The 27,040-nt window shown below is 34.6% G+C and overlaps 1 protein-coding gene across 1 annotated transcript in view; it reads right to left on the bottom strand.

Moving 5' to 3' along the window:
• Positions 1–27,040, bottom strand: part of DPYD (dihydropyrimidine dehydrogenase) — an 878,881-nt gene that overhangs the window by 776,886 nt on the left and 74,955 nt on the right. The window lies entirely within an intron of this gene.

Here is a 27,040-nt window from a genome sequence, read left to right as displayed (position 1 = left end):
GGTGCTTTTAATGGCCCACTTATCTGAGATATTCTTCAAAGTCAGTAATGCCTCTTTTAGAATTTTTCAAGAAGCTTTGCAATTGTGTATTTCACCTTTTAATAAGACTCATACTTTTGAGATGACATTTATACAGTCTAAAACAGGAAATTGCATCATATGGATATCAATAAAATACAATTTCCCCTAAATCCCATCTATCATTGGAAGTCACTTTCCCATAATTAAGTTTCAATGCCTACCAAATCTATTTCTCAATTTTATTCTGCTTAATTGATCAATTTTCCATACACGTACCAGTACCACACACCCTAATTATACTTATATCCATGCTATCACAAATACATTTTTCTACAAATAAAGATAGGAAAATAACTAAGTTGCAAACAACAAAAACAGTACATGAATAAAAATTCAAATAGCCCAAAAAACATCAAGTTCTATATGATTATTGAACAGAAAAGGGTAATCTTAAGCCATAACTAAGCACCACTCTGTATTGGAAATGTGTAAAATAAAAAGATATGCCATAGAGTGTTTTTGTTCTAATATCAAAAGCATTATACTAGTAATAGCCCTGTGAACTGTTACAATCACTTTCCAAAATGATAGCTGTGGTTTCAACAGCCAACGATTTGCACATGTATCTGGCCCTGCTGTTTTACAGCTGAAATAATATCCAGTGTATTCATCCAAACTCTTATGAAAGAATATTAAAGCTAATATTCCCGACGTTAAAGATAAAAAGTTTCATATTAACTCGAAATTTATGTGATATAATACACTCATACCCTAAAAACTCCTACATAGTGCTAAGAATGAGCGTTTATAAATACATGAAGCAACAAGAAATCACCTCAAAGGAGTGATACAGAAAAGAAAACACATCCAACAATACTCTTCTTTAGTTTGCTTCTCTGTTACTGTGACAAAACACCGACCTAACCAGAGCTTCAGGAGGGTCGGGCTTGAGAACCCCCATGTAACAATCTTATAGCAAAGGGAAGTCAGGGCAGGAGCAAAAATCAGGAACCTCAGAAGGAATTGAAGCAAGGAACCCGCTTACTACCTTACTTCTAGGTTACATAATCTATGGAGCCAAGCCCAACTGTTCAGGGATGGAACCAGGCAGAGTAGGCGGAGCCCTCAACATTAATTAGCCACCAAAGATGCCTCACAGACATACTTATAGGTCAAGCCAATGGAAGCAATTTCTCACTTCAGGAGATTCCTTCTTGGAAGGCAAGTTGACAACATAATCTAATCGATGACTTACTCCATTTATATCAAATTCCAAATGGGCCAGGCAACAATGAATACTCTAAACATTGATAATTCTATTTGGAAGGAATTACATTAGAAAGAATGAAATACGTATGAATAAATTCAACAAACAACTGAAAACTAGAGATAATTATTATTTTTCTTTAAATGATGTTTTAATGAGAAAGAGAAAACATCCCTTTACTATCAACTGGAAGACTTTCTATTATGAAGATAGTTCTATTCTATGAATTGACCCAATAACCTAATTCATAAAACATTACACTTCTTACATTTTTTTTTTTAATTTGACAAACTCTTCTCAAAGTTAACTTGAACACAAAGGATAGAATATCCAAAAATGCTTGTGGAACAGTGAACCTATTAAAATTATACCCTCAATTTAAAAACCTGTTAACATGTATATAGTTTGTATTTTTATAACATAAGCCTATATATATGTATATAGGTATGTTTGTGTGTGCATTATATATAACATATATGCAAACTGACTCTAAAACCTATGATCAATTCACTATTGAAAATAAAAGCTAAATAATCCATGGTGAGGAAGGCTGAGTACTGCAGAACTATCACAAGGGAGTGGAGTCAGACTTCCTGACACACACAGCATTCAAACCCAAATGAAAGTAACCACACACCTAAACAAAAGCTAAAATTTAAAACATTTCAAAGGGACACATTTTTCTTTTGAATTAATCAAAGTTATCAGAAATACAAAGAAGAAAATAGAAACTCATATTTGATAGAAGAGGTTTTCTCTAGAATATTTAACAATTCACCTCAATAAGGCAACTTGTTTCTTTTTATATTTTAAATAGGTGAACATGTCATAATAGATGGTCTCCACACAAAATAAAGAACCACAACAAAAATTCAAAAATGTTTATATAGTTATTACTCAAAGGAAGAAGGAAATCAATGAATGCAGGTATAAGGATAATATCCAGGAGCTACATTTTCTCTTGGTCACAAGCTGGCCACATGAGCACAAAGATGCTAGCTCATTAGAAAGCAACTTGTTGCCGTCTTAGAATGTTAGCATAGGAATCGCAGGAGAATAATCAAAGTATAACTAATGGAGTTATATGCCCAGAAATTACACTTTGGTTACGGGAGGATTATAATGAAATAAAAATGTTTCCATAAATAAACTGTATACACAGATTTTCACTGTATTTTTGATAAGCGTTATCAATAACTGACCCAAAGTGGAAACAATCCAAAAATTGGTAAAGTGACAAATAAAAATTCAGTGTGGCATCCCCACACTACAGCCTATTATTGCCTGTAAAGTGTGAAAACACAGAGTCTGCTGTGGATGAGCCATGAAACATTTTACTAAGTGGAAAAAGCCATATATGAATGATAGCATTTTATAATTCCATCTATAAAATACCTAGTCTGGGCAAATCAATAGAGAGCAGATTAGTGGTTGCCGGGGGATGGAATAAAATAGAGGTGGAATCTGCTAATGGGGATTTGATTTCTTGGACATATGAAAAAAATATCGTGGAATTTGTAGTAATTAGAATGACACTCTTGAATAAATTAAAAACTATATAATTATAATTTCAAAGGGTGAACTATATGATATGTGCAACATATTTCAGCAACAAACACTGTGATATTAAAAATAGGCAAGGCAATCTACTGCAGTAAAACTATCCAGCCACAGGAGGCCGAAAAGTGTCTTCCATGTATTAGATAATTAGCTTCTTGAATGTTTCCTTAAGTATCTACACAAAATTGAAACAAGGAAAGGTTTAAGTAACTCTGAAAACAGCATTTTTTTCTTGACCTTAACATGATATAGATAGATAGATAGATAGATAGATAGATAGATAGATAGATAGATAGATAGATGATAGACAGGCAGATAAATAGATGATAGATAGATACATAGATGATAGATAGATAGAGTGATGATAGATAGATGATAGATAGATAGATAGATGATAGATAGATAGATAGATAGATAGATAGATAGATAGATAGATAGATAGATAGATGGATAGATAGATGATAGATAGATAGATAGATAGATAGATAGATAGATAGATTATAGACAGGCAGATATATAGACAAATAGATATCATGCTGCTTCATTAATAAATTCAATATTGGTGGCTTGGGGTATTATGTAAAAATAAACCTAAGTTAAAAAGGCATCTCCTCAAATGAATAAATTCATTAGGGTTTTAATTCTAGTTAAGAATTAAATTTATCATCTGAAGGAGTTACATACAATTCAATAATTTAACATGCTTCAAAATGTCTGACATGGCAATTATTTGCTACAACGTTGGGTTGGTCATTTTATTTTCACATTTTTATTGTTTTGTTTGTCGTTTGGGACTTGTTAAGACAGGTCCAAAATTTGAGATTATTCCGCCTCAGTGTCCCAAGTACCGAAATAATAAATGGACATTATAACATTTGTTTCTTGTTTTGAGGTATTATTATATAGTTGAAATGGTGAGCTAGTGATTCATTTGTGTGACCAAGATAATAATAAGTGTTTGGTGCTTCAGGAAGTTAATTATACACTATAGATAAAATGTTTACTGATTTTGTGTTGGTTTGTCTGGGGATAGATTGCTACAATAAAAATGAGTTTCAAATAGTTCCACAACTGAGGATGGTTGTGAAGTCCAGGGATCACTGGGAAGTCCGCTCACGCTGCCTTACCTCCTGAATTTTGGAATTATAGATGCACTGCACTACACCCAGGAGTGTTAAATTACACTCAAATATAATATTATTCAATATAATTTAAAAATTAAGCAACCGAATAGTTTGGAGAACTTCTGAATGATATTTTTAAAAATGCTTATATAATTAGATATTATTTCAGCAATGAGCAAATGAATAGTTTGGACTCCATGGCCAGCATGCAAACAATTTTCCAATTCTTCTGCAGTAACACAAAGCCAGGTTAGAACCCGAACTCATATTGTAAAATCAGTTTCCTGGATTGTTGTTAGTTTTTTAATATTCTTTTATATTTTACCTTAATACTGGAAATCAAAAGAGGGAGAAAATAGAACACAAACATTTCCTACAATGCATATATATGCATATTATACATAAATATACATATACGTGTGTATGTGTATATATTTGAAGTAACTATTTATGTTATAAAAAGAGTCCTTTCTAATATTTTTACAAAACTACTTAACTTTTAAATGACTCTGATTAATAAAAAGATTCATGCAGCATTGCTATAGGAGTAAAAATTAAGGGGAGGATACATAAAATATCCAAATAAATAAATTAATAAATAGGAGGATACTAATTTTTAACACTAAAAAAAAGAGTTAAATGAAACACATTAAATATGAGATTGTATATACTTATTACAAACACCCATTACATATATTTTTAACAAGCTGTTGCCTCCATGCAAACATAATATTTTTATGAAAATACTTTAAAGTTAAATATTCTGATTATACAAAACCAGTGTCATAATCAGGGTTACTATTGCTATTATGAAACACCATGGCCAAAAACAACTTGAGAATGAAAAGGTTTCATTTAACAGTTCATCATCAAAAGCTGTAAGAAAAGGAACACAAGAAGGTTAGGAACCTGGAGGAAGGAACTGAAGCAAAAACCATGGAGGAGTATAGCTTATGAATTTCCTCCCCTGCTTGTTCTTTCTCCTTTTTTATAGAACCCAGGACCACCTCCCCAAGGATGGCACCACCCTCCATAGGCTAGGCCCTCCGTCAATAATCACTCATTAAGGAAATATTCTACTGGGTTGCCTACAGCGCAGTATCATTTCCCAATTGAAGATGACTGTGTCGAGTTGACAACACAGTAGCCAGCACAAGTGAACTTCACTGGACTAGTAATGAGAAAACTATTCACCATCTTCGAACATGAAATAAAGTGTTTTACTTAATATATTTATCATTTTCCAAATTTATCGTATAGGTACATTTTTGTCTTCAAAATATTCCACAAATGAGTCATATTTTTTAAAGATTTGTGAATATTTGTACTGTTTTTGAGTTGGCAATTTTTTAGGATTTATTTTTATTCTTTTAATCAGATGTATGTCCATATTTGTCTGTGTGGTTTTGAGATAGACAAATCCAAAAGGCTTGGATATCTCGGAGGTGGACTGACAGGTAGTTGGGAGCCACCTGAGATGATGCTGGAAAGCAAACTCAGGTCCACTGAAAGAGCAGCAAGACCTCTGAACCTATGCAATGGCTCTCCAGATAATTTTTACAAGACTTATAGAACATAGCAAAGTAAGCACTGGCAATTAGAAAATAATGAAAAACAAGGAATGATTAATTCATATATATATATATATATATATATATATATATATATATATATATATATATGTCAATTTCAATTCCTGAAATTTACCACAGCTCTACATGTTTAGCAAAGATTTCTGAAGTTTTCTATTTTACATTGTTTGAATACTTCACATTTATTTCCCTGGTTCCCTTACATTTAAGTACCCTGAAGAGACTAAAGGATAAATAGTGAGCACTAAAGAAAAATGAAGGTGATTTGTTTGCTCCATCTAACAAGAGAGAGAATCTTATTCTTAACCACTGCCACAAGTTGGACTGGAGAAATGGCTCGGTGGGTAAGAGAACGGGCCAGTCACAAAAATCTGTAATGTCAGCTCCAAGGGATTCAGGGCCTTTTCTGGCCTTGCATCCACCAGGCATTCTCATTATACAGAGACGCACATGCAGGCAAAACATCAAAACACACGAAACTCAATCTTTTTTAACATAAGAAGGAAAGTCACACTAGCCACAGAGTTGCCTTTCAAAACTCAAACTCAAGAGAGTTTGCAATGCACTTCATCTGTTACATTACATGGGGCCCTCTCCATGACTCTAGACTGACATTGTAATGGTGTTTAAATCTTCATACCAGTCCACTTAATGCATGTGCAATTACTTATTTTGTTAATTTCATATTTGTTTGTGTTCTAATAGCTATATAAAAACTATAAAAAATAGGGGAGAAAATAATTGCTGTATAGAAACAAATTAAAAACTCGTAAGAAAGAAGAAAAGAAAGGTCACTGAGATTATTCCTGCAAACCAATTTGCTATTTAACTCAAATTATTACTTTAATCTAAAACTCAATCAAAGTATGGCATCTAAGTTGAAATTCAGAATTTCTTTTTTTTTAAACAACTTTATTTTACAAAACAAAGATAAATGTACAGATTTTAAACATTTTTTGCTTAAAATTATACATTTTTGTCAGTACTTTTTTTCAGATTTTAACATAATTTTTATATAAAACTATATGAATATATTTTTTAGTCAGTACTTGATTTTTTTCAAGGTTTGGTTGTATGCCTTGAAAACTTAATGGTTACAATGAGCTAAAGTACATGTAAAACAAAATGTAACATGGAAATAGTTAAAGTTTTCTTGTTTTGTAAATTTTTTTTGTTTTGTTTTGTTTTCTTTATTTCTTGGACTTCATACAGTCTGTGAGTTATTTCTGGGGGAGTGCAAGCCTCTGGGGTTAGCATCCCACTATCAGTGACTGCATATTATGACTGTTCTTTTGTGACTGGGTTATCTCACTCAGGATGATATTCTCTAAATTCAGAATTTCTAATCCTAAATCACTATTTTTTTGTCCACCAGTTCCAAGTTGATGCAAAGCTCTGTAAATGTCCTTTATGGTCACTTTTTTTTTAAACTTCTATTTATTGGAATATCAATCACTATTAGAGTCAACTATTTAGGAAAATCTCTGTTAGATCTAAGGTCTCCTTTTGCTTTTCAAACTTTAAAAAACTGATTCTTCCTATGAATCCTCCACTAATTAAATGCATGTCTTTTCAGAGAGGGTTTCTAAACCAGACATAGAAACAAATATTTGTGTCTAGTTACAGTAGATTTTTTCAATAAATTTCCATACACATATATTGGTTGATCATATCTTTTTCATCTCTATCTGTAATCTAACATAAAAGTCAATTTGTGTGTCTCATGGTGCTTTTGTTCAGTAGATTGTTATATCGGTGCAAGCCTTGGAGACTGCATTTTTCAACAGGGATTAGTAAGATCACACAGCACTGTGCCTGAAGCTCTGCTTCTTTTAAAATGATCGTCTCACATTTACCTTAAAACCAGCCATGCTGTAGGAAATGTGTGTTTCAATTTTTAATAGCATTGTCAAAGTGTGGTGATTACACTACTGTAATTAAGAACGTATTTTGAAGATATCAGTTAAAGTCACTTCATACACTGGAGCGACAATGGCAGGCGAAAAAAACAAACACTAAGAACAACACGGACTGGAACCTGCCTGCAACAGAAGCAAAGCACACTGGCTTGGTGCTCGTAACAGCAGCCAAACACAGGCTTTGCCTCCAGCTACATTAGGAGGACCACATCCAGCCTGTCATCCAGTAATCATACTTGAATCCACTTGGGAAAAACTTTATAATTATGTAGGATAAGCAAGAAATAATGATAATTTTTAATAATTTTTCATAATTTGCATTCTGTAAAAAAGCAGGCCAATAAAATCACTATAAATAGGTTTGTGTTACTATCCACAGACCACTATTAAAAAGAAACAGAATGCTTAAGGAAATTTTACTTCTTGATCTATAGGTTTAAATTTTTGCAGATGGTTGGGAATCTACATGCTGCTATGAACACATGATGTGTGTTTTCTAACAATGTCATGGATAGAAACCATGACAGAGGAAAAATACTGGGGCTGGGGAAATCCCATAGTTCATAAAGTACTTGATGCACAAGTACAAAGCTTTGAACTTGGTTCCTAGTACCTGAGTAAGAAATCTGGGTACAATAGCATGTGCTGGTAATCTTAGTCTTAACCTGCAAAACAGGAGGATCCTTGAAGCTTATTGGCTTATTAGCTGAAACTGAGCTCCAGGTCCAGGGAGATTCGTGTCTAAACTATAAGCTAGAGAATGATGAAGGGAGAAAGTTACCTGGATCTCCAGTCTGAATACACACCCACACACAGGTTGTTTTGCACCCACGTACAAACAAAAACATACACATAACCACACCAAAACATAATCAGTCCTTCATTGCCCTCCCTGTCTGCTTCCTCAGTTTCTCCCACTCTTTCTCTCTGATGTTTCCAGTGCCCCTATAATCTTTCTAGTCCCCACTCCCCTTTGTCACCTTAGTAAAACTTAAACTGTTATTTTATGGCCACTATTGTAGGCAGTAGAGCTTACTTTAAAAAGAAAAATAACTGCATTCTAATTACTTTCAGATTCATCCTGAACATGTGGAGACTTCTTGGCTCTTTATTTTCCCATTGAAGAGTTAAATGAACATATTTCTTGAATAGAATGATAAAAAATGGACAGACAGACAAAAAAACTAAAAATAAGCTTGAGTATGCTAGCCTCAAGAAATTAATTAGGCCAACACTCTATTAGATGAAAGAGAACATCCCAGAGCCTTTGAAGAAAATGCTCCATTTTAATGGAGAGAACATTCAATTTTTAGTAGAAACTTTATCTGGAAAGGGCTCAGAATTACATCTTCTATCATGAGGTAGAATATGTAGCCTAACATTAAATTAGGTTGACTATTAGAAAAAAAAAGAACGTTTCAGGTTTTCTACTCTGAACACGATTAAGGTTCATTATGCTTAAGAAAACACAAAGGGGACAAGTAAGACCATAGGTATTTTAACGATGTGTTTTAGCCAAAAATTTTTCATACACAGATAAACAACAAATCCAAGACTATATTATGTTTCATGGATGTGACAGGGACTCAAAGTCCACAGGACTTAGACTATGTTTCTAAATGTGGTAGGCTCTCACCATATGTGACACACAACCCAAAACCAGCACCTTCAACTGCTTATCTTCTGCATAAATTTAAGCATGGAAATTCCAATTAGTCTGAGGTGCATAGGATCCCTACCATACTCTCCATCCTTACCACCTCTGACACCAAGGATTAATTACCACATAAAGATTAGGCCAATGGCCAACTACCAAAGTCCAACCTGAGATCTACTCAAATGGGCATAGAGCAAAGAAAAATTAAAATCTTATTTGGAAGTGGCAAATATCTCTACAGGAACTATTTGTTATATTAATGTAGGGCAATTTCAGAAAACAATGTCAATTGAACACAAGACAGATACTGCTGAATAATGTCACAGAGTCACAAAGTTCCAGGAACTTCTGAAAACTTTACAATATGCAGATTCTGAGATGGATGGATAATAGTTTGCTAGGAAAAGTCAAGCAGGGCCTTTCTTTCTGTGTGTGATATATGCCTTATAATGTAGAGAGACAAGAAATACAACATATACATGTTTAGGCCAAATTAATATCCACAAATATTTTGCAGGCAACAGTCTTTATTTGGGTCTGTGACACCACTGTGACAAATATAATGAGCAATTAAATTCCCAAGTGTTCAAATTCTGGCAGCAATTAAAGGAGAAACTGGAAACTAAGCATCAAAACCCTGTTTCAGTGGCTTCCTGCCAAATGAATCCCCACGGGTTGAGGGAAGGTCTCAAGTTTCAAGTGGGGTAGATTTTATGGTGTATTATAATTTATCTGTATTAAGGATTAAATAAAATATAATAAAACAAATATGTAGAATAGCAACACTGACTATGGAGAAAATAGCAAGCATAATGCTCTAGTGCAGAGAAATTTAGATATGATCACTGAATTCTCCTTGCCTGACCTATGCCAAAAAAATAAAATCTAATCAAGCATATCAACTCATTCATGCTCTGGAGGTTGACGTGAAGCAAGAAGAGTTAGAAGACTGTGTTACTAAATAAAGGAAAGACACTGCTATTTCTATGAGAATTAATTTTTATTTTTCTTTATGCATTATTAAATAATCAAGATATAAAAAACAAGAGGGAGCTAAAATGTATATGCTAACAAATCTAAACTTAATAAATTAAGAATGTAGTTTTAATAAATGAAAGGTCATAGACAGTTAATGGCACAGCCAGAAGAACTCAAGTCTCAAATGACTAAAAACTAAAAGCAAAGGCTTAGTAGCCTTCAGTTGAGAAACATTTATACTTGAATGTTTACTGCCAGCCAGTGAATAAGGGAGAAAGCTACAAACCCAAGGAAGAAAGATTTGCTTGTTTTCTAAATTAAGAGCAAATGTGGGAGGAGACTAAGCCAAAACTAGCTCTATTCTAGGCAGTTATCGTTTTTGTCTACCGTAGACAATCCTAGACAAACTACAAAATTATTCAATTATTATTGCACGTGTGGCATATGGTGACTCAGCCATGGTGCTTACATATACAATACCAAAATAGGAAAGTTGAGGCAGAAGAATCATGATCAAGGCCAATTATGTAGAAGGCTCCACCAGACTGGTCTACATAACAAGTCCTACTCTAGGTCATCCTGGGCCATAGCCTGAGACCCTAGGGCATACACACCAAGAAAGAAATTAAAGACAAAGTGGAGGATGGAAGAAAAGATAAAAGGAAAGGTTAAGGATACAGGGTGAAGATAAGAAGAGGGAAATAGCAAACAGAGATAAATTAAAAGAGACCTAAAGAAGAAGAAAGCAGAGAAGAAATGAGAGAAATGAGAAAATGGGAAAAAGAAAACTACCAGAAGCATGTATGCTTGGCTTGAATAAGCAGTATTCTCCAATTGATCATGTTCCAGTATTCCCCAATCGATCATGTTCCAGTATTGCCTGAAGCACTCATGGAGGTAAACTAATTCAATTTAATACAATACACAGTGTAAAGTGAGGACACCACACCAGGAGAGGGAAGAGGAATCAGTTCCCAAGACTAGGAATAGGACCTGGTAAGTCCTATCTCAGGGTGATGGGTGGGTGCAGCACACTCTATGCTTAAGAGACTTTGAAGAAACTGTCGGGAAGAATGCAAACAGTCCTGAAGAGGTAATGTGATATTCTTCGCCATGAGATATATGATAACAATCTAAATAAAATGACTCCCTCCAAGACCTCCCAGTACAAGAACAGTGTTCTTTAAGGCAGTGAACATAATGGATTGTGTTAATCTATTTTAAATATACATATATATTTAAAATATTTATTTATTTATTTGTTTATTCTTTCTTGTGGAATCAGAACTTGTAAGGTCTAGGTTCTTCTATATAATCAGTAGACTATGGAAAAGTGCTTCTCCTGAATAATGTTCTGTTCTAATTGTTTCACTCAAAGGCCTTGGACTAGCCTCACACTGAAGTTCTACAGCACAATCTAAGAAATAATCATTCGATTTAGATTCCTTAAAATTCCACATGAGCATCCTGATAGTTAGATACAATTTCCAGTTCTCATTAAGAGATTCATATTTCAATAGATAATTGCTTTTCCCTTCAGTGTGTCTTAACTAGTCTAATTCTTTCAGGAGACATTAAGAGGTAATCGTATTTAGCTAATGTCATTTCACTAATGGTGGCCAGCTTACAAGCAGGCCCTCTCTCGGAGAATCTTATGACTCACAGGGAAATGTAATAATATCATAGAATTGAACAGGTTGAAGCTTTGCAGATGGGAAATGTGTTTCTGAGATTCATTTTTGCAAGTAAACTGCTTCTGAACTCCCACGAAGATGAGTGTGCCCTCAATAGACACATATTTCCCCATAACATGAGAATGAGTTTATCTGTCACTATGAGGAGTAAACTAAGTGAATCATGTATGTAAACACTGTTTACATTATTTTTTAAGCAGTAACGTACGTAGCCCAGGCTGGCTTCAAATTCATTATAGCTGAAAATAGTTTGGAATTCCTGATCTTCATGCTTCTGATTCTCACAGGAATGGGATTACAAATGTGCACTGAAAATGTACATTTTATGGGAATCTAAAGATTAAACCCAGGGTTTCCTGAAAGAGGAAAGCATTCTACATCTTAAGCTATATCTCCCAGTCTAAATACTCTTCATTCTTTTAAAGAATGAGATAAACCTCATTTTTTGTAGATTCATAGTGTACATAACAAATATATGTAACTTTAGTTGAAATATTTGAAACTTCCACCTCATATTTGATATGAATAAAGTGATATTTTGGCACTTCTTTGTGGTAATCAAAAAAAGTAAGTTCTGCTAAAAATTTTAACAGCTAATTATTCACATCTGTATCAATGAGAGGTCAGTAAAAATAAATTTACTATATTTCTATTGAATTTTAATTTGTTATCTTAAAAAACTATATACTTTTTATATAATATATGAATCTGCTTTGAGTTGCATATGCTTTAGAAAAGTTATCCAGGGAAACAAGTATCATCTCCAAATATATTGGTGCTAATGATGTGTCATATGTAGCAGAGAAAAAAACTGCAACATAGAGTTTTCTTTCATCCCACTATTGTGTACTCATTCATAATGTCCAGACAATAGGAATGGCATTTCAACTGTCTCTAAATCTACTGGCGCCATGTTCTACAGATAAAACAGCCTTAACGCTGGACTGAGATAGGAAGGAAACAGTTAGAACTATAGTCTTATCATCCCAGAACCACTTTCTTTTCGAGATCTGAAAATTAGTGACTTCACACAGCTATAACATGTGCTCTAATGAAAAGCTGAAGATCAGCAAAATTGAAGGAGAAGAATATAGCTAAGTCTAAGGATTTCTGGACATTTTCAAATGACAAGACTACTGGACAGTTCTGAATTTATTTCTATAAGGCTACATTTTTTAAACCAAGAATATAATAAACTATTTTTTGTTAAAAAACATAATTAGCTTTTCTAAAACAGGATCACACATAGTCCAGGCAGGCCACCAATTAACTGTGTAGCCAAGAATTGCCTTAAGTCATTGATTTTGTCTTGTCATAAATGAGGCTGCAAGCATGTGAAATCACACCTAGTAGGTATATTAGTTTACATAGTATTCATAAATTCTCTACCATGAGTGTTTCATATACTTGTTAACATATTATGTATGATTTATTTCATCTTTGAGCAAGTCACATGAATATGACGAGTAAGGCAGAACAGACCCTCAGACCATCTGCTACCAGGAACAGCAGAGATCCAGGGACACAGGCCTGCGAGTAGCCGTGAGAAGAGAGGTGTGTGCCGAGCACTCTGAAAGTGACCCCCCCCCCAATGGTTCAGGGGAACAGGAACTCTGCCTTAGGGACTTGGTTTCCTACTGGAGGGCCCATGCGTGCAGAAAAGGTGCTCAGGCCATCTGCCACCAGGAACAGTGTAGACCCAGGGACACAGGCCAGGTGCACGGGAGAGATGAAAACCAATCACTGACAACAAGAACAGGTATAATCACAGACAACAAGATGGCAAGAGGAAAGCAAAAGAACTTACCCCAGGGAAACCAAGACAACCTGGCAACACCAGAACCCAGCTCTCACATCACAGCAAAAAGCAGAATGCCAAACACTTCAGAAAAAGAAGACTCAGACCAGAAATCATACCTCAAGATGATGATAAAGATCCTAAAACAAGAGCAGGAGGAAAAGCATAAAGAAATAGAAGCTTCTAAAGAGGAAACAAGAAAAACACTCAAAAACAATTAAAGAACTAGAGAAAAACAGAACCAAAGAATTGAAGAAGGAACTTAAAATGGAAATGGAAACAATGAAGTAAACAATAAAAGAGAGAGAAGCATAGAGGTAGAAAACCTAAAAAAGAAATGAGAGGTCACAGTTGCAAGCATCTCCAACAGACTACAAGAGATAGAAGGAAGAATCTTGGGGCTGAAGAAAACATTGAAAACATAGACAAAACAGTAAAAGAAGACGCAAAAGCAAAAAATCTCTTAACCCAAAATGTCCAGGAGATCCAGGACACAGTGAAAAGACCAAACCCAAGGATGATAGAAATATAAGAGGGCAAAGAATATCAAATAAGAGGCATAATAAATATCTTCAAGAAAATCATAGAAAAAAACTTCCTTACCCTTAAGAATGAGATGACCATGAGCATAAAAGAAGCCTGCAGAACTCCAAATAGAGTGGACCGGGAAAGAAATTTCTCCCGACACATAATGGTCAAAACGCCAAGTGCCCAAAGTGAAAAAAGAATACTAAAAGCAGTAAGGGAAAAAGGTCATGCAACATATAAAGGCAGAACAATCAGAATAACACCTGACTTCTCAACAGAGACTATGAAAGCTAAAAGATCCTAGTCAGAATTCATGCAGACCCTAGGAGAACACAAGTGTCAGCCCAAGCTTCTATACCCAGCAAAACTCTCAATAACCATAGATGGAAAGACCAAGATATTCAAAGACAAAACTAAATTTACACAATATCTGACCACAAACCCAGCCCTACAACGAATTATAGGTGGAAAACCCAATACAAGGAGGGAAAATACATCCTAGTTAAAACAAGAAAATACCTAAGCAAGAAAACCAAAAGAAGAAAGACACATAGGCACAATTCAATCTCCAAAAGCAATAATAGCAGGAAACAAGAACCACTATTCCTTAATATCTGTTAACCTAAATGGACTTTTTACTCATTACACGGAAAATTTGTCAGGAGAAACACTGAATCATTAACATATATGCTCCAAATACAAGAACAACCATATTCATGAAAGAAACACTATTAAAGTTCAAAAAATATATTGCACCCCACACAGTAAATGTGGAAGACCTCAACCCCACACTCTCATCAATGGACAGATCATGGAAACAGAAATTGAAAAAGGACAGAGTAAAACTAACAAGTTATCAACCAATCGGAATTAATAGACATCTACAGAACATTTCATCCTAAAACAAAAGAATACACCTTCTTCTCAGCACCTCACGGCAACTTCTCCAAAACTGATCATATAACTAGTCACCAAACAAGCCTCAGTAGATATAAGAAGATTGAAATACTCCCATGCATCCTATCAGATAACCATGGTCTAAGGCTAGCCTTTAATAACAACAAAGACAACAAAAAGCCCTATATACATGGAAACTAAACAATGTTCTATTAAACGATACCAAGGTCAAAAATGAAAAAAAGAGAGAAACTAATGATTGTCTAGAAATTAATGAAAATGAAAACACAAAATACCCAAACCTAAAGGATGCCGTGAAAGCAGTGCTGAGAGGAAAACTCATAGCTCTGAGTACTTCCAAAAAGAAACTGGAGAGAGCATAAACTAGCAACTTGACAGCACAGTTGAAAACTCCAGAACAAAAGAAAGCAGATACACCCAAAAGGAGTAGATGGCAAAAAATAATCAAACTCAGAGCAGAAATTGACCAAACACAAACAAAAAGAGCCATTGAAAGAATCAACAAAACCAAGAGCTGGTTATTTGAGAAAATTAACAAGATTAAGAAACCCTTAGCCAGACTAACTAGAGGGCACAGAGAGATTATCCAAATTAACAAAATCAGAAAGCAAAGTGGAGACATAACAACTGAAAGTGAGGAAATTCAAGAAATCATCAGATCCTACTACAAAAACCTATACTCAACAAAGCAGGAAAATCTGGAGGAGTTGGATGAATTCCTAGACAGATACCAAATACTAAAGTTAAACCAGGACCTGGTAAACCATCTAAATAATCCCATAGCACCTAAAGAAATAGAAGCAGTCATCAAAAGCCTCCCAACCAAAAACAGCCCAGGTCCTGATGGGTTCAATGCAGAATTTTATCAATTTAATTATAGAGGACATAATTCCAATACTCTCCAAACTATTCCACAAAATAGGATCAGATGGAACCCTACCTAATTCATTTTTCGAGGCCACAATAACCCTTGTTCCTAAACCACACAAAGACCCTACAAGGAAAGAGAACTTCAGACCAATCTCACTTATGATCATTGATGCAAAAACACTCAACAAAATCCTTGTAAACCACATCCAAGAACACATCAAAACGATCATCCACCATGATCAAGTAGGCTTCATCCCTAGGATGCAAAGATGGTTTAACATATGGAAATGCATCAATGTAATCCACCATATAAAAAAACTCAAAGAAAAAAACTACATGGTCATCTCACTAGATGCTGAGAAAGCATGTGACAAAATTCAACCCCCCTTCATGTTAAAAGACTTGGAAAGAACGGGAAGCCAAGGCCCATATCTAAACATAATAAAATCAATATACAGCAAACCAATAGCCAACATCAAACTTAACAGTGGAAAACTTGAAGCAATCCCACTAAAATCACGGAATCCACAAGAATGCCCACTCTCCCCCTACCTATTCAACATAGTACTAGAAGTCCTGACGGGAGCAATAGACAGCAAAAGGAAATAAAGGGGATACAAATTGCAAAGGAAGAAGTAAAAACATAACTGTTTGAAGATGACATGATAGTGTACATAAGTGAAACCAAAAATTCCACCAAAGAACTTCCATAGCTAACAAACAAGTTCAGCAAAGTTTGGCTTACATTTGCTACTATTCCCATATATTTTAAATGATGTTTCTAGGTCAAGAAACATGTAGTACCATGAGTTTGGTACAAAACTGATAGTTAATTTAAATAAAAATGTCCTTCTCTTTATTTCCATTTGTAGCTATTCTAGCAAAACAGAACATTTTTATAAGTGTGGCAGAAGGAAAGGCAAAATAAGATCAACAGTTTATCTGTATTTGAGGGGTAGCACAGAGAGATAATGATGGGCTCAAACTCATGAATTAGAATCTGTCTATTCATAAAAGTGTATATAAGTGACCCCAAAATTTCCACCAGAGAACTTCTACACCTGATAAACAAGTTCAGCAAAGTGGCTGAATATAAAATTAACTCAAACAAATCAGTAGCCTTCCTCTACTCAAAGGACAAATATAAGGAGAAAGAAATTAGGGAAAAAATACCATTTTCAATAGTCACAAACCATATGAAATACCTTGGTGTGACTCTAACTAAGCAAGTGAAAGACCTGTATGACAAGAACTTCAAATCTATAAAGAAGGAAATCGAGGAAGATCTCAGAAAATGGAAATATCTCCCATGCTCATGGATTGGAAAGATCAACATTGTAAAAAAAAAAAAAAAAAAAAAAAATGGCCATCTTACCAAAAGCAATCTACAGATTCATGCAATGCCCATCAAAATTCTAACCCAGTTCTTCATAGAGTTGGCAAGAGCAATGTGCAATTTCATCTGGAATAACAAAAGACTTAGAATAGCAAAATCCATCCTCAACAACAAGAAAACATCTGCTAGAATCACTATCCCTGACATCAAGCTATATTACAAGGCAAATGTGCTAAAAACTGCATGGTACTGGTACAGAGATAGGCACATGGATCAATGGAATAAAATAGAAGATCCAGAAATGAGCCCTCACATATATGGTCACTTGATTTTTGACAAAGGAACTGTAAACATTCAATCGAAAATGGACACTCTTCAACAAATGGTGTTGGTCCAATTGGCAATCAACATGCAGAAGAATGAAAATAGACCCTTTCTTATCTCCTTGTACAAAGCTCAAGTGCAAGTGGATCAAAGATCTCCAAATTAAACCAAGTACACTGAAACTATTAGAAGAGAAAGTAGGTAAAACCTTAGAACATATAGGCAGAGGAGAAAATTTTTTGAACAGAACATAAATGGCTCCTGCTCTAAGGTCAAATATCGACAAATGGGTTTTTAATGAGATTGCAAAGTTTCTGTAAGGCTAAGGACACTGTCAAGAAAACAAAATGGTAGCCAACAGATTCGGAAAAGATCTTTACCAACCCCACATCAGATAGAGGCCTACTATTCAAGGTATACAAAGAACTCAAGAAGCTAAACACCAGAGAATCAAACAACCCTATTAAAAAATCCGGTACAGAGCTAAATAAAAGGTTCTCAATTGAGGAATATCAAATGGCTGAGAGGCATCTAAGAAAGTGCTTGACATCATTAGCCATAGGGAAATGCAAATCAAAACAACCCTGAGATTCCACCTCACCTCAACCAGAATGGTTAAGATCAAAAGTTCAGATGACAGCAGATACTGGTGAGGATGCTGAGAAAGAGGAACACTTCTCCACTGTTGGTGGGGTTGTAAACTGGTACAACCACTCTGGAAATCAGTCTGGCGGTACCTCAGAAAACTGGACATAGTACTACCTGAAGATCCAGTTATTCTACTTCTGGGCGGATACCCCAGAAAAGCTCCAACATACAACAAAGACACATGCACCACAATGTTCATTGCAGCTCTATTTATAATAGCCAGAAGCTGGAAAGAACCCAGATGTCCTTCAGTAGATGAACGGATACAAAAATTGTGGTTTATTTACACTATGGAGTACTACTCAGCTATCAGAAACAATGACTTTATCAAATTCTTAAGAAAATGGATGCATCTAGAAAATATCCTGAGTGAGATAACCCAGTCACAAAAGAACAGACATAATATGCAGTCACTGATAATTGGATGCTATCCCCAGAAAGGTCTGAATACCCCAGAAACAACTCACAGACTATATGAAGTTCAAGAAAAAGGAAAGGCCAAAAAAAAATTATGCTTAATCTTTACACACCAAGAAAACTTTACCTAATTCCAGATTACATCTTGTTTTAAATGTACTTTATGCTCATTGTAACTAGTAAGATTTTAATGCACACTATCAAACTTTAAATAAAATCAAGTACTGACAAAAGTGTATTTATTTACTTTTATGCAAAAATGCTTGTAATCTGTACATTTACCATCGTTTTTTAAAGTAAAGTTGTTCAATTAAAAAAAAAGAAAAGAAAATTCTATTATTTTAAGTTCTGGAAAAAAAGAGAAAATGACAAGCAACTATGTGATCCACTTCTACTGAATTGTGTCTTTTGAAAGCAAAAAGAAAAATACTGCTAGTCTTGAAACTTACAGAGACCATCACTTTTACATTAATTATGAGCACACAGAAAAATGTAGACACATATGCTCAGGAGCTTAACCTTCTAAACGTAAGTGATGTGTTTTCATCTTAATGCTTTTATCTTACGGCAGATCCCTGTTGTTATGGGTTGTTTTAGTGAGGGGGGGAGACAGTTCTCACCAGAATGTGTGGTGTGTATGTAGAGAGTAAAATTCTGGATTCGGAGGTCAGGTGCAGAAAGACAAGCACACGCTTTGCTACAGCGCTGCCTGTGGTGGTATTTGTCTGCATGTAACAGATGACTTTTGGTGCTTAGTGTTTTCTTATACACAGTGTTTATTTTTAGAATGACCATCTCATAGAAATGTTAAATAAATGTCTCATTTAATGAATTCACTGTGTTTGTTCATATCTTTATTAATGACATGAAAACATTACTCTTGGTATTCAGAAATTAAGGTATTAACGTCCTTTTAAATCAGCCCAAATCTATAGAACTACACTTAGCTCAAACCACTATGCAACCCTATGCAACATAGAACACAGTGGTTCAGAAGCAAAGCTGGACACAGGGCGAACTCACAGACATGAATTTAATGTCTTGCTTAACACTGAAAATAAGCATCTATTTCACTTTTATGTAAAGAATGAATGATGGATGTCTATCGTTCAGAGCTATCCTGGGCTCTTCTTACAAAAACATCTCTATAGATCCCATCAAAGTGAATGAATTCAAAGTGAAAGCAGCAATTTAGTAACTTTGCTTTAGAAGCGACAAAGCTCTAATGTTCCATGAATTTTCTATGTACGTGACACACAAGGGTGCAATCTAACTAAGCCTAAGTCTCTATAAGTGGTAACTAGATTGATAACTGATTTCTGTTCTTTTTTTTTTTTATGTAACATTTCTCTATTCACAATTAAGGAATTCTTGGTACTAGATAGCTAACCAAACAAACACAAAAATAAAAGCCCTAAGATAGTAAGTCCCATCTTTATATTTTAAGGCACACAAATTTTTAAGATATGATAAAAAGATTAATAGAACCATTGAAGTTCTTACAGTGAGTTAAAATTTGGAAAAACCTTCATTTTTAAGTCATAAGAGAGAAATCCTAATATTTTTTAGGTTTGGGAGGAATAAAGGCTTTTACTTGACAGCTACATGAGTTTACATCAAAAAGAGAATTTGGCAGGCATTTCTGAATCCATAGCAATTGTCTATTAGTCTGTTTTTAATAATTTTTCTTTGGCATGTAATCCTCTTTAATTAGATTTCATTCTCTGTTGTTTTAAGATTCCATAAACTGGTGTCTTATATACCAGCTGCTGAAGCAGGAGTTACTGTTTAAACGATATTCACAATGAGTATTTAGGAGGTTTACAATTATACCCTTGCTAATAAATTGTGCCATTTCCCCAACAATTTTAAGTGCTAATCTTCAGAAGGCATTTTAAAATTAGCTAAAATTCTGTCAAGAGATTTACAAAAATTGTTAGCATGAAGATAATTATGTCACAGCCCTTGGACTCCATCTCTGATTGTATGCATAAATCAGAAAATGTCAGCTGTGCTTTCCCTTAATAACTGCCCCTGCAGCTATATATTATAGTCTAAACTCTTATTATAATTTTTTGTTTCTCTTTTCTAAATACCAGGCAGTTGCTTCAAAAGTTTGGAACTGATTAAATAATTCATATTTCCCAGAATAGTAATTGATTATTGGTTCCAAAATTGTAAGTATCAGCATTAAGTGCATCAATATGGAAGGGATAAACATGTTTCCCATAAACTCTATATTAACGAGCAAAACTTATCAGTGCAACAGTGATTTTAAAATATTAATTAGGCATAAACTCAACTATACACACTAGTAGGCAAACCAAAGTAAAAATTTGAATAAAATTAATAATACACATAATTTTATTGCAATAACAAAAACAGAAGCAAATTTTCCTGAAGCTTTGGTTAAATATTTTAGCTTTTAATATATACTACCCTATCTTATAGATGAAATAAGTTCTGCTATAATCTTGAAAGAAATGAAATAAAAATCTCTTCCCTCCTTTTACCCAAATAATGATAAAAGACATTTTCTCTGGTCAGACAAAGTAGAAAAGAGGTAGAATGTTAATTTAAATTTCATAACTGTGTTAAAAATAAACTTTAGTGATCTTTATATTTCATTACACCATTACACTAGAAAGTATTTGCTGAATTTTTCATAGACTACATAATTTTAGAATTAACAGAAATAACTTGTGTCTACCAGATACCATGACTCTGGATGCAATGGCTGTCACCTGAGCTTTGGATTGTGAGCATTGTATAACAAGGGAGCAGGAGCCCAGTTCTCAGAAACAGTGATTAATAAAAGAGCTTTGAAATGTCCCATTAAGACAATAATCTACATATTAGCATTTTCTATGTTATTCAATGCTGTATGCATTCAATGAAATCTAAGCATGGGAAAATATGTGTGCATTAACACCTGGAAACTAAAGGCCATGGGTGTCACTCCACAAATTATCTCTGTATCCTCCATTGCCACATCAAATAGAGGAACAGAGCCACCACAGATGTGTGTAAGTTTTAAGGCACACTCAAAAATTTAATTTTGAAAATGTAGTTTATAGTTTAGCCTCATTTCCTTTTGGCAATCAATTAACTAACACAACATTGTCTAAGAAAAAGCTTGGACATAGCTTTCCATCATCATTTCTTAATAACTGTGATAATCAATACCTCATAAAAAAATCCTTTCTCTCAAAGCATGATCTTCAGTGTCTCAAGAGACTGGAGATATGACTCAGTTGGTAAAGGTGCTTGCTACTAAGCCAAACAGTTGAATCTTCAAAAAAAGTTGTAAAAATATGGTATAAAGAGAGAACCAAACAGTAGCCTCCTGCAGTTTGTCTCTATGGCATGGCAATTGTGTATCATAAACACACACACACACACACACACACACACACACACACACACACACAGCGAGAGAGAGAGAGAGAGAGAGAGAGAGAGAGAGAGAGAGAGAGAAGAAAGAGAGCCCACATGCACATAAACATACGTAAAACACACACAGACAGACAATAGATGAGTAGTTGTTAGATGTTAGATAAATAAATAGATGGATGGATGGATGAATGGAAGGGTGGATAGATGGGTGGATGGATAGATAGATAGATAGATAGATAGATAGATAGATAGATAGATAGATAGATAGATGATGGATAGATAAACACACATTGGAAATTATTTATATGTCGTGAAAGTCTTTCAATGAGAACTAACACACATACACAAAGGACTTTTTTCAGTTAACGCAAATATAAGATCAACAAAATATACTCTTAAAATAGAGATGATGCTTAATATTCCTAATACATTAAAAACATTAAAACTGCAACTTTCTGTATTATTTAATTGTTATGGTTGGTGCTGTAATAGAGATGGAATGGTGACTGGTTTTATGTGAGATAAATGTTTCAGAATGAAAAATAAATTCTTATAATCTTTATTTTTGTTTAGTATGCATTACTACATAATTTGTAAACGCCACCTTCTAATGCCCACTGATGAAGGGGAGAACATTTTTTTTTGCTGACAGGTAGATTATATCTTCTCTTTCAGATGCTACTTTCTATATAGTTTTTGATATTTTCTCTGTAATTCATGTCAGAAACAGATTCCCAGTAATTTTTTGAGTTATTTAAAATGTTAGTAGAGCAAGTGCTTTTTGTACTTTATTTGTAAATAATATTAAAATCATAAAATAGCACTAAAGTATATATCTACTTGAGGGAAACAAAGTGCACTTTAGAAGAAAAGTTATAGCATTAAAATCTGATTTAGAAAGAAGCAAGGTATTGAAAATAATAGGATTCTCTAAAATGGATAAGAAGAGAATATACAAGTTTTACTTGGCCAATGAAGTATTAAAATGAAGCCTGATGCAATGAAATTTGACCATTTGTATATGTAAATTTGTATGAGGCATAAGAAGAATTTAAGCAGAAAACAGAATTATTTTTAATCATGATCATGAAATACACTTCACTGCAGTGATATGTGAGTAACCAGCTGTGGATCACAGTGAGCACTGTAGCAGGGATATAAAGGCTCTCCCTCATCTTTTGTACTGGTACAATGATACCCTTTATTTTAGATGACGTTCTGGTTTCGGAAACATTTAGTGTTAAAAATAAAGGCCTCTGAAAATGTAAGTATGTATATATAATCGTTCTTTATTACCTGCTATCTTTCTCTATTACCATTATTATTTAGACAAATTTGAAGGTGTGTGTCTCTGAGAAAATTCGTTACTTTTTAAACTAGTTTTATCATATAATACATTTTGGCCATATAATTTCCCTTTTCTCAATTCTTTACAGGCTCTTTTCTCTACATCCTACCTCTGTTAATTGATATTTCTTGGTGGCAGATCCCTCTAGAATGTTCCAGAGACCTGGAAGATGAGAGACTCCCAGGACTCAAAGGGAGGGACCTTAGATGAAATGTCCAACAGTAAGGAGAGGGAACTTGTAGAGGCCCCCTCCAGTATAAAGACAGGGCATCAAATGGAGAGATGGGTTGTCATCACAGAGTAAAAACACTGACCCAGACTTTTCTTTGTCCAAAATAATGCCAGGGACAATGATGGAGAAGTGACTAAGGGAAAGGTGGTCCAATTTTGGATCCATCTCAAGGGGAATATCCAAGGCCTGACACTGTTACTGATGCTGTGATGTGTTTACAGACAGGAAGCCTTGCATGGAGGTCCTCTGAAAGGCCCAACAAGGATCTGACTGAGACAGAGGCAGATACTTACATCCAACCATTGGTCTCAAGTTGCAGATCACTGTGGTTGAATTAGCAAAAGGCTGGAAGAAGCTGAAGAGAAGGGCAGGTGACCCCATAAAATAACCTGTCTCAAATAACCTGGATGCATGAGATCTCTCAGGCACTGAGCCACCACCCAGGCAGCGTACAGGAGCTGGTCTGGTCTGAGGCCCCCAACACATAAAGCAGAGGACTAGCAGGTGATGAAGGTGCTTCCTCTTGAAGACAGGAAGAAAAATGGGATGTGGAACTGTGGAAGAGAAGACCACCTAGAGGGGAATAGACTGAACTGCAAATATATATATATATATATACACACACACACACACACACACACACACACACACACACAATCAAAACAAAAAAAGACAAAAAATAATACAAAACAAAGTACATTCTGAATGCCAGCAGAGAAGAAAAGTTAAAATCAATATCTCACAGCTAGAATTGGAGATAGAGCTCAGTGGTTAAGAGCACTGACTATTCTTCCAGAGGTTCTGAGTTCAAGTCCCAGCAACTACATGGTGGCTCACAACCATCTGTAATGGGAGCAGATGCTCTCTTCTAGTGTGTCTGAATACAGCCTCAGTATACTTATATACATAAAATAATACATAGATTTTTAAAAAATTACCTCACAGCTATAAACTCTGCCATCTCAATGACCTGGTTGCAAAGTTTAACGGTACAAAAGTGACAAAAAATTATGGGGGTAACCAACCACTTTCAGATTAGATCTGATGATACGAAACTCATATGTGTCCCAAAACCAACTACTAGGGACTAGGATAGACCCCAGTGCTATAATTTGCCAGTGGAACATAGCAATCAAGTGACTCCAAATGTCACATTGCAATACCTGTATATGAATGAATTGTCCAACCCTTATCACCCAAGCTTCATTTGCTTCCAATACACGGTCATTGGCCAGGAAGCCCCCAGCTGGCCAATGTGCAGCACTCGGGCCTAAATGAGATGTCTTTATTAAGCATGTACCCACGAGGCTTAGGGAGGGGAAAGGCAGAAGGGTTGCAAGAGCCAGAGATGGTGCGAATAACAAGCCATTTACAACGGATAGTGCGCACTGTTACTTGTCACACACAGCAGGTTAGGCATTATGCCTATGAGTAACCGGCCAAGATGGTTCATTTATTAATTCAACATATATGTCACCTGAAAAAATGCTATCAAACATGTGAAGCAGAAACACAGCATATAACCTCTACATAAGCCAGGTTTCACTGTGCCATTGAGGAGCTAAGCACAGCCTGATTTTCAAATTCTACTTTGGCTCTATAACTTTATCTTTTTTTTTTCCCCCTTTGGTAATTTAATTTGCCTGGTATAAAAGGTCATATTCTATGAAAAGTTGTAAGTTCCAATTATCATATCTTTAGAAGAATTCTCATGGAAAAATATTAAATCTGCTTAATTTGATATTACATAGTCAAATGTTCTACTTCTGAGGTATAGCTTCCTAATCTGCTATTTTAAAGCATATTGCAAGGATGTGCACAGATTCTTATCAGTTCAGGAATATCAGTTCATTTTTAGGGGTTAAAACTGAAATAAAGTAAATTGAATTAAAGTACCATTCACCTTAATAAACATATTTGCAATTCTGGTACAATTAAATATTCTTAGAAGTTGGAGTATGATTCATCCTTTAAAATTATAAGGAAAGGCTATACTTATGGTACATGATCCAAATGCTGCCATGAAAATGAAATTTGAAAATTAAATGAAGAGAGTTGATTATGTAAATTGCAAGGCTTGGATCATTTACATGTGATGAAAATTACAGTATCAGTGTGAAACACAAGGGCATTATCAGTCATCATTATTCTTTGAACTGGGCTTTTTATGAGATTATCACAGAACAAAAAGAGAAGATTGACCAAGAGACTAGTGACACCTTCAATGCACTCAGAAAACAGCAGTGTCTTGAATCACCATCAGAAATTTCCTCAACTAAGACATGTTGCCCTTTGACTTGGGCCTGAGTGTCTGTTACATGAGTTTATTCTGATGCACTTTGTAAGGACCGAACACTAATGCTCCTGCCTCTCACCTAGTAGATCAATCCAGGCTTCAGTGCTGGAAGGGTTGAGGAGCAAACAGTCAGTCATCTCATTGATAAAACAAGCACAGCACATAGCACCTAACAGAAAGCAATGTCTACATCTGCCAGAATCATTGCAACAGCATTCATTCAGTACATAGAAACCACAGTAGGGTTAGGACAAAGGCAGGTTGTTCTAGAGCATAAGACAGTCCGTACATCATCACAGGGAACAATTCTGAGACCCTACAAACAAGCAGCCATCTGTGTTTGCCTACTTCTTAAAAATCATTGTATCAGGATCAAATAAACCTACACTTCAGAAAGATTTTGCCCTGTGCTCTTCACTGGTTTTCCCCAAGACTTTAAACAATGCCTCAACCACATTCTGTGTTCAATGAATGAATAAAAAAGTACTATGCATAAATTACAAAAATGTCCCATGAATATTAAAATTATACAAAGAAAAGACTTCACACACATTTTCTTTGCAGACTAAAGAGCCAGATATTCTCTAATATTCAATAATTTTTCCTCTTTTTAAACATTGCTGAAACTTCAGTAGAAAAAATGATAATAAATGTTTTATTCATATAGTTCTTAGAATCTAGCTAGTTTCATGTGGGAAGATGGTAAATATACCATAACATTAAATAGCCATTAGCGACCCACAAATTTATATTTTATCAAAAATAATACACATGTCAACTGAATAAACTGAATTGCTATCTGTCCTTATTCATTAAAATTATTAAATGTTGGCTTCAATCACTAATAGAACACCAAGTCTTAAGTTATCAATTCATGTTGCATTTAAAACAGATGCTTTGGAAGTTTAAATTCTTAGTGTTTGACTAGGAAGAAAATCAAATTACAGTAGAAACGTAAATGATTTCTGTTCATACAAACATACTATTCACTTAACTGCATTCAGATATTTTACTATATAGTTGAACAATCCAAATACTTCATTGTATGTAGAAATTTATATTCCACAATGATAATCACACTTTTAATATTCTATATACATCATTCTACAGTTATCAT

The sequence above is a fragment of the Micromys minutus genome, assembly GCF_963924665.1.
Source record: "Micromys minutus genome assembly, chromosome: 4".
Taxonomy (NCBI): Eukaryota; Metazoa; Chordata; class Mammalia; order Rodentia; family Muridae; genus Micromys; species Micromys minutus.
Note: the sequence above shows the minus strand (reverse complement) of the source record. Positions and strands in the feature narration are given on the sequence as shown.